Here is a 12339-nt window from a genome sequence, read left to right on the forward strand (position 1 = left end):
GTGACTTGGTGCTTCATGTCTTCAAACACATAAAAATGTAGAAAACCAGCACAGGGCCTTAAGAAATGTTGAGAATTCCTGCTTAAGAAACAGTTCAAAAAACCAGTAAGATTGCCTGATAATCATCTTGCTACTTCAGCAGGAACAGATCTCCACATCCATAAAATAAATTAGTCTGAGATAAGACAGACAAAATATTAATGAAGGCTGCATTTCAAATGCTTCATCCAGTCCCTTACATCTCACTGTTTATCTGACCCATCTCAGTCTTCGCAGGGATCCTTTTTCTTTCTAATTACCCACTCCATCTTTTCCCCTCCTACTTCTCAGCCCAGCCAGCTCCTTCCCTGTAGACACCTCATAGACATTTCCCTCCCAGCCACCTGCCCGCAGATGTACAGCAAGGGTCTGCTCCACTTCATGCTGTGACACTGCAGTCCTTTCCCTGCCTGACTTCTGCCACATACTGTTTTCAGTTTTGTATTTGCCCAGGTCAGAAAGCACTTCAGTTCCATCATCCCTCCAGAAAATCTAAGGACATGATGCTTTTTTTTTTTAAAAAAAAGAAAAAACAACCAGCTGTCTAATGCTGCTTGGGAGGGAGGAAGAAGTAAGGTAAGTAGGTAGAAGTTTTCTTCAAAGCAATAAGACTATTTAATGAACCAGGTTCATGTAAGACTAGTGGCTGGGAGGACAGTTTGTCCAATTGTTCATTCATCCCTATGATATGCACATCTGCTGGCCACACTTTGTCCCTTTCAGAACAGAATTATCCCCAGTCACTGTGGTCCACGTCTTCACCATACTGTTGTTACACTAACAAGCAACTGCAGGACATTTTCTCTCAGTTGAGAAAGCAAAGTCAGATGAATTAGTATCAGATGAGAAGAACAAAGAGGGGACCATAGTTCCATGGTGTCAATCAGCTTAGCAAAATTAGCTGGCAGAGAGATGGCTTTCTTTTATCTGAGCATTGGGTGAGCATGTGCCCCACCACCATATGTTAGGATACTTGGGAGGAATTTGATATTAGATGACCTGAGCTTTGGGCAGCTGAACTGTGATGAGCAGAAATAGAGAGCTGCAGGACGTTTCTGTGGCAGACAACAGGATTTTACAGGAACTGGGCTCTTTTAAGTTACTGAGAGCATCACTCTGCCTTGCTTTCACATTTCCCAGTCTATGATGCCAGATCCAATGAGACCTTCAATGCATACAAGTCCCAAGAGGGAGCATCTTAATGTTCATGCAGTATTGTAAATATCTGCCCCTATTATCGATGAGATGAGACTCTCCCAGGGATGTGTAGAGGGACCAACAGTTTCATATATTGTGTGAAGAGAGAAGAAGAAAAAATGAAGGAGAAAACTCACAGCAAGCTGGTAAACTTTTACACATGATATTCAACTCAAAAAATATTACCCTATAAGAAGCTGCTGGGAGACAGAAACCAACTGGGAAATTGAGCAATACTGTGGCAGATGAAATTTAACTCAGATCGAGGTAAGGTAAACTTTTGTCCATACTGATGAGCCAAACTCATGGGATCATCTGAGGCCAGTGACTTGGAAGATATCAACACAAACTGCTCAGTGAAAAGGCTTACCTGATGCAGAGTAGCAGGTACAAGGACAGAGTGGAGAGACCTTTATGAAACAATAACACTGAAAAAATTCCTCCTACTTAACATTATTTCGTAAATAGTACCAGCATGTGGAGTGAAATTCAACCTTGGTTGCTTTCTTGCAAAAAAGTGACCCCCTGAGAAGCAGCACTATCAAGACCTGGTTTTCTAGGACTTTTTTTTTAATAGATTTTCTCATGAATAAGAACAAGTCTACACTGCATCCTTTCCCTTGGAGAAGACACAGGAGAGATTTTCCTCTACCCAGCTGCCTATTTTCATGAAAGATACTAAAGAATCAATACCTTTGGGACATCTAACCTTTCATTACGTGTTGTTAAAAGGTAGACAACAGGTTCAAACACTATTGAAGGGGCAACAGAGGTAGATAGACTCCTGCTCAAACGGCCCTTTAACAGGCTCCCTTTCTGAAAAATGGCAAGCAGGAAAAGGAAGAAGGAGGTCCCCAGAAGCAAAGGTGGGATGGATACGGTAGGACTGGCACAGAGCAGTAGTGGCCCCAGGTTAAGCATAAGACATGGAGTATTTCCAAGCAGAACAGGCAATAGCTAGCAGAAATTTAGGAAAAATAAAGCTCTTCTGATGTACCTTTTCCTAATGTGGGAGCAAATTAACACCTGAAGAGTGACAGACACTTCCTCTTCCTATACAGTGACATGGGAGAAGCTTCCCAGCTTCCTCTCAGATGGGAGCCTGCCTGCATAGAAAACATTTTGGACCAATGTGCATTTGGAGACTAACTGAAGGAGAGCAAGTAATGTCCACCAACCTGCTGTTGCTACACTAATAAAGGTAGCACTAATTGTGCCTAATGGTAGCACTAAACTAATGGTAGCACTAAGCTAACATTTGCAAATCTCTTTTTCACTGGAGACTGTATATACCTGATGTGCTTCTCATGGCTTCTTGAGCTCACCCCCTGGCACTCATAGGTATCCTCCACCTTTCAGGGTAAGAGACACAAGGCTGCGGTTCCCAAAGCACTCCCTGATCTTCAGCCCTGGCCAGGAACCTCCCAGGTGACAATGGATCAGCAGTTTAGTGCCCTGCCTAAAGCAAAACATCACTAACTAAAACAAAAATGTTTTGCAGAAAAACTTAACTTGAAAACATTACAAAGCTGGTGTAAATAGCATTTACAAGGTGTATTATTCCCCACTACTGAGAAGTCCCTTTTCTCTCCTGTTCTGTTAATGTCTTCTCTAGACAGCTTTGGTCAAGCACACTTCCACTATTCCATCCCTCTTCTCATAGGGCTTAACTTGCTGTTTTCCCTTGCTTGCCAGTTCTTAACCTGATGAAACACGCTTGCAATTTCTTTGGGGACAGATCTTTAAACCTGATGATTTTGCCAATTGCTTTCAACCTGGGAGCTGTTTCATCGTTTCTTTGTTTGTTCTCTCTCCAGCCCCAATAGAAGCTTAATCAATAACCTTCTGCCCTGGTCTTGTCACCAGCTAAAGCCATTGCATCACCATATTCATAACTTTATTACAGATCAGCTCCATTTCCACCACACTGTGGCTCTGCAGCATTGCTCACTGTGATGATAGCAGAGCCATTACTGTGTGTGACAGGAGTACAGAGGCACAGGAATATAAACAGCTATTGACTTATTTCCCTCTCTACTGCAAAACACAGAAGAGTTGTCTCTGACCAGAAGGATGGTGCTGGCACCCCGGATCTTCTGGCCAAACTCAGGAGACATGCTAACTGCTCGGGGCTCAGCCTCCAGGTCCTGCTCTCCTGCATGTGTTCCTCAGGCAGCTGTTTTAATTTCTTGTGGTCAGGGGCCAGTGGGCAGAGTCCTGCCCCACAGCAGGAAAGAGAAAGCTGTCAAATCACTTTAGCACTTCTCTAAATGGATTTTTATTATATTCAAGCCTCTAAGAACTGTATTAAATATGAATATACAAAATAAAGTTTAGCAAGAGGGAAGCAGTGATAAACAGCTGCAAATACTGCTTTTGAGCAGAGTGATAGTTTAACCAGACTAGATCACTAGCTTCTGGTAAAGCAAAGTCATGGTTTTATATTTTACTGTTGACAGCAATAACACTGAGACTTTTACAGTGATCACAGTATTCGTTTCCTGAGTAATTACACAATGTATGGTGATAACTGAACTGGCTCGTACTACAGGCCTTACTGATCTAAAGGCAACCAACAAACACAAGCAATGTTCTTGTATTTTGAGAACTGTTACTCAGGTGATCGAATCTTATGATGAGGAGAGCTATATAAGTACTGTCACATGCGTAAAGCAGGTTATAGCACTCTACTTGTGCAATTAATCCAGGCTATGTAGCAGCAAAGGCTGCTGCTAATCCTCTCCAAATAGCAAAAGATGCCAAGGCTGGCATTTCTTGAGTGAGAATGAATTTATTTGGATCATCTCCCAGGACACATACATGCTGATATCTCCCTGAAAACAGGATTGCTGACTTTGTACCAGTACATACCATTGCTCCCAGCACACACCGGGTACTGTCTTTCTGCATGAAGCTCCCACCAAGATGCAATCAGACTGCTTATAATCCTTGGAACACTGGCTGAAGCAAGAGGAAGAGGCATTGTGACTCTCAGTGGGAAAATTTGGGGGCATTATCTACCGAATAGTTGGAGTTTTATTCTTTTTTTCTCTATATATTGTTTCCTCTACCAGATTTTATGGAAGCTCACGAATAAAATGCCTTTCCAAGAAGGCCAAATCCCCATAAGTCCCAAAGATGGCCTTAGGCTATGCATATCTACTCTCCCTGCTCTTTAAGCTGTCTAGACACAAGACAGCCTGATCTGGGGGCCATGTAGCTGCACTAGGGTAATACAGTGGGTGAGCTAATAAGCCCTAGAGAGATCAGGATGGATTAACTTGAGCACAGGCCAGTGCTTTGAGACTTCAGCCAGCTTTTAGGCTGAGAAGAGGTGGCACAAATACAGAGCTGGGGCTGGCAGTGCCAGCCACAACTGCATCTGGCAAGGACTGCCTGCTCGTGCTGTTTTGCTGCTGCACTTAAGTTTCTCAGTATTTACAAGTCTTGTTGATTTTAGAAAGAGAGTACATATATCATAAGGCTAAAAAGTAAGCCAAAGTCCTGACACTGAGTTTGTACCTACAGGGGCAAGAATGATTGTCTTTGGTGAAGTCTCTCTGTCGTGCATGCTCACATATGCAAGCTAGCTGCAGCCTAAATGGGGACTGCAACATCCATGGCTCTGTCAGTGATGGGAGCGTGTGGTGGTGTTAGCCAGTGCTAAAGCATTTTCAGTCCCTCCAGTAAATGTGTGTTTTTGCACATGTGTGCAGACATATACCTGCACACACACCCAAGCGCACCCATCAAGCCAGTAAGGAATGCAGCCGCTATCCAGCTTTCTCTTGGCAGGGCTCTGCACATTGTGTCAGCCAAGAAAAATTTCACATTTACAGGAAAACCCACGGCTGTTCTCACCCTGTTACACAGTAAATAAAAGCGTTGCACAACAAATGTTGACACAGTAACTCTCAGAGGAATTTCACAGACAAAACAACCATGTATTCACAGATGCTAACAAAATAACCCAGGATTTCACATGTACTTATTAAGAAATTATTCCCTAGCAAAGTAAGGCAAGGATATGAGATGATTATCATAAATCATCTGATACCATCAGGTATTGCACTACGCAGGTTTAACTTAAGATAGCTTGAAGGAACATATGGAGTATTGCTTGAGGTTTTGGCCAATACCGAAAAAAGATCTTAGTTTCTTAAAATTTCCCAGCCCCATTTAGAGATCCCAGATGACTTGAAACACTGCTATCAAGTTTAATTTATACTTCAAAAACTGGAACATTTCTCTGGCCCTGAACAGTGACCCTTTGGACTGTTTTCTGTCCCTAGTGCATGCTAGAGAGTTTCAAAACAGATATGGGCACGTGAATAAAGTAAATCAAGTCTAGGAATTCCTGGGAAAGAGCAAATAACCAGTGCTTATAACAGTAAATAAAAATGGACAGGCCTCATTTTACAGTCCCAGAGGCAAAGGTCAGTTCACATCCAGCCAGCTAACCCCCTGCCACAAAAACAGTTGTCTGGCTGGAAACAGTCCTTGGCCCATGTGAGTGGTTGAATTGGGCCCAAATGCTCTTTGGGGGAGGACTAGCTAGCACAGACCAAAACCACATTAAATAATTCACCAGGAAGGATAATCATGTCCCCTTTCCTGAAGCCCATGACCTGGTCATCTTTCGCTTAAGCAGCACAGACACAACCAGGCTGCTCAAAAGAGGACAGAAACAGCTGCAGTGTTATGGTGACCCCACTCTGCTGCTTCTGGGGACACAGGACTAAAAACGCTCCACTCACAAAATATCCTGAACTTACACGAGCAAAGAAATCTTGAGCGTCACTGCTTTACAAAATAAAAGTTCTGAAATAATTCCAGAAAATTAGCCCATTGCTACGGTCCAACTTTAAAGTGCTATTTATTTGCTAGATCATTTTTATTTCTTGGATGATCGCTGCTAATAGCAGTAGTTCCCAAAATGGTTTCATAAGAGAAGTCCTTACTTGCCAGACTCATCTCTACCCTTCAAACCTCTGCAAATTAAATCAGCAAGTCATTACATGCAGTACAAATCTTTGTATCCAGCAGCCACAGAACTTTTGTGAATCCAAGGACTGACCATCAAATTTAGCTTTGAAAATGTGAGACCTAAATCAAAGCATTTGAAAGTTATACCTAATGCATTTCCCAGTGGTAGCAGGTGTCATACCTGCAGGGCTGTTTCCTTCCAGTCCTCACTGAAGACTTTGTCTTTTCAATAGCCCAATTCATGTCAATGTCATGATTACAGGGACCAGGACACAGAAAGAGTAGTTACTGGTCATCTAGACATTTTCAATCAAATACTGGCAATGTGGCTTTATTCTCTTCTATTCTGCAACTTTGACAAGGACACAGATGTCTCCAGAGCTGTCACTATCAAAAGAGAAAAAATGAAGCAGAAAAAATCCTTAATCCCCAAAAGTGATAAAAGGCCAGATCACTTCTCCTGCTGAAAGGCCTCCTGAAATCTAATGCATGCTTGTTGAATCCAGCAGCCTGACCGGTGTGTGGCATGGTTCTTTGTCCCTGCTCCTGTTGCAGTCCTTGGATACATTTTTTTTGCATTGATATTTTTCCTGGTGCATGGCCCTGGTGAACCAAGACCACCATTTTTCTGTAATGCCATCCAGCACTACCTGGCACATGTTCAGGTTTGAAATCACGTCACCCTGGCTGTAAGCATGATTCACTTTTAACGTGTTATTTTAGAGCAGCAGTTTCAGGGCTTCTGGTTATTTTCAGCTCATGTGGTAAAAATCTCAGGGAATGGAAACACCAAACTTCCCCACGTATTCTTACCCACAGTCTTCAGCTGTAGTCATACAGATGCATTGGGATCCAACCTGCCTTGTCCAAAATTACAATTATCTCTTGAGCTCCCCTGAAAGGCATCAGCAGCTGGCAGGCAGCAATCATCACAGCTCCCGGGGGAAGCATCGATGGGCTTCAATGCCATCAGGGCCTTCCTCAGTCTTGCAGCCCCCAGAGTGGCTGGCAGCATATGCAGTGGCTCATTTCTGGGGAGAGACTGTGGCAATGGCACTTATGCCACCTGCTTACTATAACCTGCATTACACTGATGACATGTGCATTGTAAGCATTAATTGTGGAAATCAGGAAAAAAAATAACCAAGTGTTTTATTCTGCTATGACTTTCAATTGTTTCTGGCCAGGCTGATTTCCAGGAACAGATCTTCTAATTTCTGCTCTGTTGTTAATTGCCGCTCTCTCTCCGGACTGGTAATCTGAAGCTATGGATCAGCTGCTTTGCAGTGCTGTGTCAGAAAGCCTGCCTGAGATACGAGTAAACAGCTGAGGAAACAGCAGATAATCAGCTTTATTTTCTCCCTGAGAGGGTTTTAACACACAGGTCACATTGACCAGAGCCTGAAGTCTCCGAGACAGCATTTGACAAGACCTACTTGTTCATCAGGGGCCTGAAATTCCCAGTTGGTGCCTAGTTACCTGCAATCACTCGTGTGTGATTGCTTTTGTCGTTGATGTGTCTGAAAAGTAAGATATCACCACGGGAAAACTAAGGCTTTCCTATTAGCTGCGCTATTTCCACTACGCTTGCAGAAGGATCTAATAAAAGAGGAAGACTGCTTTTATTATTTTAGCAAGATCTCAGCAGCAGAGAGCGGTAGAGGGAGAAAGTCCCTGGCAACCAGGTTTTATGCCCAGTAAAGAAAATATCGTGAGAAGTTTGCACTTGCTGGAAGTTTATGACTTCCAGCTAAATGTTCACCTCTTTACCTTCCTGTCTGGGTGCCGCAGGGGCCGAGGCCTCCCTGGGGACCCGCAGGGCAGCAGGCAGGGCCTGGCAGCCCAGGCCTGTCCCACCTCACACCCAGGGAGCTGGGCAGCCCCAGCCCTGGGCACCTCCCTGGGGATGGGGACAGGCCAAGGCCAGGCTGGGACATTGGCCTGTGGGCAGGGATCCCAATCAGTGAGGCCCATGGCCAGGCAGAACAGGGTCTGATGGCCTCAGGGGGCTGAAACGGGGTCCTGGGCCATGGGCAGGGTGGGGGAGGCCGGTGGGAAGCTGGTCTGGGCCCAAGTGTGGCTGGTGCCCTCAGGCCCTGACGCCTGAGATACCTTATGTGCTCTAGGTAGATGATTTCGTCACCTAAGGATGATGCTGGGTGAAAGGCTCTGCTACCCTGCAAGTTATGGAAGTAACAGTTTCCCAAAACAAAATGGGAATTTTAGCATATCTCTCCACAGTAATTTCTTGTCTTCCTTTAAGCTTATTTGTGTCAGGCTGAAGACCCCTTGCCTCTCAGCTCAGGATGTAAGGGGGCAGTAGGGAGGGATAATTAAAAAAAAAAAGGCAGCCAGGCTTCATCTAAAAAGCAACACGTTAAAACCAAGTCCCTTCTGCTGTGGGTTTGGTTGTTGCAGGTCCTGGAACAACTGGGGCCCAAACCCCACTGGGTAATGAGCAGGGCACCATGCACTAAAATCACCGCATCCCAGTTTGCCGGTGGCTGCCTGTGTCTCGTACAGGCACGCTCGTCTCTTCCACCCGCATGTGAATAACCCTCGTCAGTTTCTGGTTCACAGAGCCTGTGATGGGAAGGAAGCACAGGCAGCTCATTTGGTGCTCAGCACCGTTTTGGGAGCCATTTTCCAACCTTGAGTTAGAGTGCCGAGCCCCACAACAGCTTTGGTCCTTTGTGGATGGAGCCAGTTATTCCTGAAAAGTGGCAATATAAATGGTGCTGATCTGCAAGACAAATAATCCAGTGCTGGAAATTAAATGTTAGGAGTGTGTAAATGTATATATATATATATATATATGTGTATATATATATATATATATTCATTTTTAAAAATAGAAGAGGTAGGATTCCTTTCATCCAATTTTAGACATCTATAGCATAAATATTTGTATTTGGCCTAGTCACCCCCCAGCTCCCTTCACAGTCAACAGAGGAAGACAGGGGCATGACTCACTCACCCTGTTTTTAGATGTCTATCTAAGACAGAAATCCTGTCCTCTAAGAGACTGTTTCTCTCCTCCACTGACTAAAAGGACAGCCACAGATGATTAGCTTGGATGCAGATGTACACCTTTAGGGGCAACTCACTCCCAGTAACTAAGGAAGGAAGATCAGCTTACCCAAACCCCTCCACATTGGATATCTTCACACGTACCCACACACGAACACACAGAGCCTTGGGAGCTGGTTGAAAGACCCCTTATAGTAAAATTGACACATCTAAGCAGAGGGTTTCTTAAATCTAGTTAAGTTTTAACTTATAAACAATATTATTTGTATCCTTATCACATAACACTCCACCAGCAGAGTTGAGTCAGTTCTGCTTCAGATACAGCTGAAGCCTCCCTTTTCTGATACAACTAGCCAATGCCTACTGTCCAGGGATCTCTGGGTGAGGAGAAATGTGATGGACCTCTTCCTCTAAATACATAAACTGAATACGTTGAGCTGGAGCTATCATGAATGCTGCAAATTATGCTGCTGCTGGAGATGCATCCCGGTACTCCCTGGAGTGCAAGCCCTGGAGTGCACTGGACAGCAGTGAGCTCTGCAGGAACCCAGTGGGAAAACACTGGCTGAAATCACCTCTGGTTTATCACTCACTGGGAAACTGGCACTAGCAACAGCTCTGGTACCCATCTTCTACTGTGCTCACTGCATCTAGCAACTTTGCATTTAACAGTCACAGTCATATTTTCCACCAAATTCTTAAATTAAGAGATGTTTACCTTTCACATAGCAGCTGAAATAAAGACATCAAGACTCAAACATTTAATACAAGATGTTTTCTCTCATAGCTGTAACAGGAAACAGTAATTGCTATAACGAAGCAGTGGCTCACTGGCAAAAGTTTGGCAGTTGATATTTAAACCTATATTCCTGCGTTATCTTCAAACCTGTGAAGCAAACTCTGGATTACCCCTTTCTGTGGTTGCGTAAGGATAAACATTATAACAGAACTATATATACATTCAGTTCTCTTCTATATTTGGTCAAATTTTGCATTCTACATTACAATTGCAATAACTATTTATACAGAAGCCCACAACAGCAGCTGCTAATTGTCCAGCCATTGAATCGTGCCTCAGCTGTCTCACTGTGGCAATTGTACTCTACATACACTTCACATACTCTTGTGCTAGTGAAAAATTAGATGTGCTGGGATGTTGTATGGAACTTTGCGTCAGTGGAAAGACTCATTATATTGATTTTGGATAATGCCTCCTCTCTGACATTAAGAAAAAATAGATGGGATTTTTCTGTGCAGTAGAGAAGCTGCATTACTGAGAAATCTGTCCTTCGAGAATCAGTAAGTTCTCTGTGACCCTGGTTACCCTGACAGATTCAGTTCAGGTTTGCTTCATCTTCCCCAATTATAATTTAAGACCCGAGGCAATGATCCATCAAGCCAGATAACATTACTTGGAGCTTACAAAGGCAAAGGAGGGATGTCATTTCCTGCCACCAGTGAACAAGAAAACTCTATCATTACCTAATATAAGTTATCACAGTAGAAGAGGAGAGCTTATCCAAGAAAAAGATAGATGTTGCAGGAAACTTTAAAGAGCTGCAGTCTTCGATGTGAGGGTTGGGGACCCCTGTGACAGAGCACAGCAGCAAACCCAAAGTCCTTGCGAGTGCAGTCCTGACCCTACTGAACCCAACAGCAAAACTCCCACTAATTTCAGCAAGCTGAAGGTTTGCTCTGGATTCAGTTTATGGCTGAATCACCACCTTATTAGTGAGTGGCAGATGATATCTCCATTCTGTGCCATAATGCTCAACTGTAAAACAGGAAATATGGAACTTATCCCCATCAGCAAGAGAGAACAATGCAAGTCTTAATGTGAGCACTTGCACAGCACACAGCCACTCTGAGACCAGAGGTGCTGGAGAAATGGGGGCAGCCAGGGAGCTCTCGGCTGCCTTCTGTTTACCAGGAAATAACTTCATCTGGCAATTTATCATGGTGAGCAGTGTCAGGGCAAAAAATTCCTCCTATCAGAAACATTGCTAGACAGTCACACTGGAATCAGAGTCCTGTAATGAAAAGCTAGTATTAAGGTTAGGGGGTCAGGAGCAAGAAATTTTCATTGCTTGTTGAGGGTGCAGAAGGCATATGCAGCCATTCTAAGTGATTATTCCCCCACAGAATGCAACCATCAAGAAGAAATAAGGGCACTAAAAAACAACCTGGGGACAATCAGATATCTTCAGCTGGAGGAAAGAGCTACGGAACTACAAAGGCAAACCTATCTCAGTTTTTTATAATCATTTTTACTACACATTTTAAGCAAGAAAACATAATGCTTTATTGTATTTAGCAGCAGGATTAATTGCTTCTTTTCCTTGAGCTCCATCCAGTTGAGACTAGCTGCTGATAGAGGGAGCTTGGCAACATCCCAAATATAGGGGTCTGATACCTCCTTGGAGGGAAAATAACTGTTTCACATCCAGACTACTCCCAGCTCTCAAGTGACTCTGCCCAGCCCCTGGCAAGGTGTGATGCTTATACATAGGGCAGGTTATTCACCAGTGGACACTTCTCATACTTTTTTTCCTGATTTTCATTCTTCTGCTGACTGCTGGTGAAAAAAAGTGACTTTCAGTTTTCTCCTTCTTGGAAGTCAGGTTTCTAATCCTCAGTTTTGTAAAATTCTGAGTGTTGAAGGGGAAATTCTAATTGTAATTAGAATTTCCATTAGAATTACCATTGCTCAGCAGTGGTAATTTGTGACCGAGGAATGAGGGCAAGGAGGGCAAGAAGGCCCAACGACAAGAAGGGGTTAAACTGGCTGGAAGCAGAAATGCCAGAGAAAGGGAGCAAGGGAGTGAAGTTTCCCTTGGTGATGAGATAAGAAATGGCCTCAGCATTGTCTTGTAGTCATCTGGAATGGGAGCACTCAGGGGCCCAAGCTCAGGAGCCACCTTTGGGCAGCAGAGCTGGGCTGGGGGATGGACCTGCAGCCAGGCTGAGGTGCCCCATGCAGCTGCTCTCAGGATTGGTACTGGTGCAGGGGTATATAAGGAATCCGCTTGTGACACATCTTTGCAAACTCCATGTAGAACCACGTATTGCAGTAGGACTCTGCCCAAT

This window comes from Ciconia boyciana, chromosome 4 (assembly GCF_034638445.1).
Source record: "Ciconia boyciana chromosome 4, ASM3463844v1, whole genome shotgun sequence".
NCBI lineage: Eukaryota > Metazoa > Chordata > Aves > Ciconiiformes > Ciconiidae > Ciconia > Ciconia boyciana.